Source organism: Lutra lutra, chromosome 1, assembly GCF_902655055.1.
Source record: "Lutra lutra chromosome 1, mLutLut1.2, whole genome shotgun sequence".
NCBI classification, from domain to species: domain Eukaryota; kingdom Metazoa; phylum Chordata; class Mammalia; order Carnivora; family Mustelidae; genus Lutra; species Lutra lutra.
In genome coordinates this window covers 176,877,038-176,880,392 of record NC_062278.1, presented here as the reverse complement: position 1 = coordinate 176,880,392, position 3,355 = coordinate 176,877,038, and the positions used below count along the sequence as shown (strand labels likewise).

Here is a 3,355-nt window from a genome sequence, read left to right as displayed (position 1 = left end):
TCATGATGTTATTATGAGAATTCCCTGAGAAAATGTGTATGAAAATATGGACGATGGAGTTAGAATTCAAAAAATATAACTTAAACAGTATTTCTGCCCTGATTCTCACTTTGGTTTTCTGCTCCACATGAAACAAATAGATATGTTAAGTCATCAGGTTCTTGGATCTCATTTCCATGGACTACTTGGTCCCAATTAATATTCAAGTTGAGATCTGACAAGAGCTATGCCTTTCTAATTATCCCTCTGTGCCACCTAGAGGCTCAGAAGGGTTTGAATTTTGTTCAGCATACAAAACAAAATGCCTATGTGTCTTTGTAGAAGGATTCTTGGCTTGAAACCAAACTGTGTCCACATCAATACTCAGCCATGTCAGGACAAATCTGGCTGCCTGTTAGGATAAGCCCATGAAAATTTCATTTGCATGAATGAATGGGACCTTTCCTCTCTTAGCAAAGAATAGGAATTTGCTCCAGAGTTCTCTTTGGAAGTCTAAACATACTTACTTTTAGCCTTGTCTCTCCTTCCTCAGAAAGATAAAAGAACATAACCTATACATGAAATAAGAACAGGGTACTATGAAACAATATATAAGAGAACAAAGAAGAGCCTTGAAGATTTAAACTGTGATTGTCTGTCCACATTTAAAAGGCAATAGAAGAGTTTAATGAAGAAAGAAATTTCCAGAAAATAGGACAAAAATATCAAAGAAATAGAAATAAAAGAGGAAAGTTAAGAAAGTTCGAGAATGAAGTCCAACATTTTAGTTTCAGAAAGAGGGACTACCATTTTTTTTTTAATGACCTTTTAGTACTGTTTGAATTTTTTTTTATTGACATATAATGTATTATTTGTTTCAGGGGTACTGGTCTGTGATTCATCAGTCTTACACAATTCACAGCACTATTTTAATTTTTTAAATGTGCACATGTATAGCCTTGATAAAAACAGAAATGAATTTTGAAATTACTATTTATACTCATTATAAACATTTTTTTACTTCTAATTTATTCCTTAACACCCCATAGTAACTACATTATTAAGTCAATACTGATATTCTAAATGCCAAATCTTTTTTTTTTTCTCACTAAACTTTTGTTTTAAAGGTTGTTAAAATTCTGTGACAGATTTTTGGTCAAGTTGTTTCCATTAAAGTACTGATTTTAAAAACTAATAACTTAAAACTTAATAACATACACACACAAAAACAAATGGCCCACAAAACATTATCCTTTCCTTCTGAAGGTTTTATGATGCATTGTTATCATTAACCAGCCTTTTATTATTAAATTTAAATGGCCAATTGGGGTGCCTGGGTGGCTCAGTGGGTTAAAGCCTCTGCCTTCGGGGTCCTGGGATCGAGCCCTGCATCGGGCTCTCTGCTCAGCAGGGAGTCTGCTTCCCTTCCTCTCTCTCTGCCAGCCTCTCTGCCTACCTGTGATCTCTGTCTGTCAAATAAATAAATGAAATCTTTAAATTTAAATGGCCAATTGACACAAACAGTTCAGAGACCATTCTTCTACCATTGATTAAGTCTCAGGTGCAAAAAAAAAAAATAAGACTGGGGTGGCAGGTATTGGGGATAATATTCATTTAGCCTTCTGAGCTTTCTGAGTAGTCTTGTTGGTCTTGCCACTCCAACTGTCTTCTTGTCCACTGCTTTGATGACACCTACAGCAACCGCCGGTCTCATGTCGCAAACAGCAAAATGGCCCAAAAGAGGATAGTCAGAGTAGCTCTCAACACACATAGGTTGCCAGGAACCATATCAACAATGGCAGCATCACCAGATTTCAAGAACTTGGGACCATCTTCCAATTTTTATCTAGAACAAGGACCTATCTTCTCCTTCAGCTCAGCAAACTTGCAAGCAATGTGAGCTATGTGATAATCTAGCACAGGTACATATCCAGCACTGATCTGGCCTGGATGGTTCAGGATAATCAACTGAGCTGTGAAGCCAGCTGCTTCCCTTAATGGGTCATTCTTGTTGTCACCAGCCACACTGCCACAATGAACTTCTTTGACAGATACATTCTTGACACCAAAGCCCACATTGTCCCCAGGAAGAGCCTCACTCAAAGTTTCATGGTACATTTCAACAGACTTTACTTCAGTTGTAACATTGACTGGAGCAAAGGTGACCACTATGCCAGGTTTAAGAACACCAGATGCCATTCGGCCCACAGGGACAGTATCAATACCACAAATTTATAGACATCCCAGAGAGGCAAATGCAAGGGCTTGTCAGTTGAACAAGTTGTGGCAGAATGCAATCCAAAGCTCAAGCAGTGTGGCTCCACTGACATTCCCATCTTTATGGGTGACTTTCCATCCCTTGAACCAAAGCACATTAGCACTTGGCTCCAGCATGTTGTCACCATTCCAACCAGAAATTGGAACAAATGCTACTGTGCTGGGGTTGTAACCAATTTTCTTGATGTAGGTATTGTGTTCCTTAATGATTTCCCTATAACTCTTCTGGCTGTAGTGTGGCTCAGTGGAATCTATTTTAACACCAACAATGAGTTGTTTTATAGCCAGTGTTTAAGCCAGAAGGGCATGTTCATGGGCCTGCCCATTCTTGGAGATACGCTGCTTCAAATTCACCAACACCAGTAGCAACAATCAGGACAGTACAGTCAGGCTGAGATGTGCCCATAATCATGTTTTTGATAAAAGTCTCTGTGTCCTGGGGCATAATACTTACTGGTCTCAAATTTCCACAGGGAGATATCAACGGTGATTCCACATTCATGTGCAGCTTTCAGCTGATCCAAGATTCAAGGCATACTTGAAGGATCCCTTTTCCATCTCAGCAGCATCCTTCTCAAATTTTTCCATGGTTCTTTTGTCAATCCCACAACATTTGTAGATCAGATGACCAGGGGTGGTAGACTTGCCTGAATCTACTACGTGTCCAATAACAACAATGTTTATTTGAGTCTTTTCCTTTCCCATTTTGGTTTAGGTTTAGCAGTGGTTTTCGTGACACGTATGTTCTGGTAGCAAACCCATTTTGAAAAAGCCTAAATGCCAAATCTAATGGACTATTTTCAATACTCATACTACTGAAGAACTATGCAATATTTGCATTCGATCACTTCCCCATCCTCATTTAATTTCTAGGATGGCCCTCTCCCCTAGCTCTCCTCCTCTTAGCTCAATATCACCATTGTCGATTTTTCTTTACATTACATTAAACTTTGATGTCCTTAGGGTTCCATTTTATAGTTATCCTCCTCTTAATCCATGCACTCTTACTGGATGACCTTACTCCCAAGTTTGAATTGACAGTCTATAAGCCAGTGACTGCCAGATCTCTAATCCAACTATTTCTTTATCTAATGTCTTA

General features: G+C 38.7%; 1 pseudogene; it reads right to left on the bottom strand.

Moving 5' to 3' along the window:
* Positions 1-1,589: 1,589 nt before the first annotated feature.
* On the bottom strand, positions 1,590-2,961 carry LOC125088504 (putative elongation factor 1-alpha-like 3; annotated as a pseudogene).
* Between the last annotated feature and the right edge of the window lie 394 nt (positions 2,962-3,355).